Here is a 950-nt window from a genome sequence, read left to right as displayed (position 1 = left end):
CGTGGCATCCACAAATTGTCAGACAGGTGGGAAAAATGTATAGCTAGCGATGGGCAGTACTTCGAATAAAATATTTTTTATCATTTTCATGCAATAAACGTGTATTTTCTATTTAAAAATTCCGGTTTCATATTTACATATCTGGTATTTATAAATATATAAATGAACAATTTTATATATACCCTGTATAATAAAATATAAATTTCTCACCATTATCATTATTTACACTGGTGTTATTAATTGTTGATGTAGAATCAGTTAAATTGATTTTGCGTCGCATCAGACGTATCGGCTATATTGTCGTTGGCCGCTCGCGGTACAAATACGATTGATTATGGAAGTTGAAAAAATTCTTACACATTTTCATCATTACCATCATCATGCCGTTTTAACGGCACTTCAGATGTAGATGGCTGTAAAAATCGAAAAGATTTTTGCATATTTCCATCACGCTGTTCCACCGGCGATTTCGTCAAAGGTGGTTGTGAAAATCGAAGAAGTTCTTCCCACATCCATCCAGCACCTTCTAGGATAAATGTTAGAGGTTTCACCATGATCATCTGGAGACACTGGTAGTGTCTCGGCGCTAAGCTGCGTGTAGCGACACTGCCGTGCCTCCTTTACGCGAACCGAAGCGTTGCGGCCGATCGAGGTTATCGGATCTCATATAGCGGCTGAACCGATCGCGTTCTATGTATGCTCAATCGATAGCCACCACACGAATTGTATGATAAAAGTGCTTTTATTTTTTTTCTACGTGCCCTACGAGCGGAGATATCGTGATGCAAACTCTGAATCTCTGATTTTTAAGAAACGTTATTATTGTCATCGTCGACCAACATCCAGACACTTAATTCTTCGACGGCGAACACCTAGACGCCCATTTCCTCGACGGCGAATACCTAGACACCCATTTCCTCGACGGCGAACACCTAGATACCCATTTCCCC

The sequence above is a fragment of the Trachymyrmex cornetzi genome, unplaced genomic scaffold (genome assembly GCF_001594075.2).
Source record: "Trachymyrmex cornetzi isolate Tcor2-1 unplaced genomic scaffold, Tcor1.1 scaffold1761, whole genome shotgun sequence".
Taxonomy (NCBI): Eukaryota; Metazoa; Arthropoda; class Insecta; order Hymenoptera; family Formicidae; genus Trachymyrmex; species Trachymyrmex cornetzi.
Note: the sequence above shows the minus strand (reverse complement) of the source record.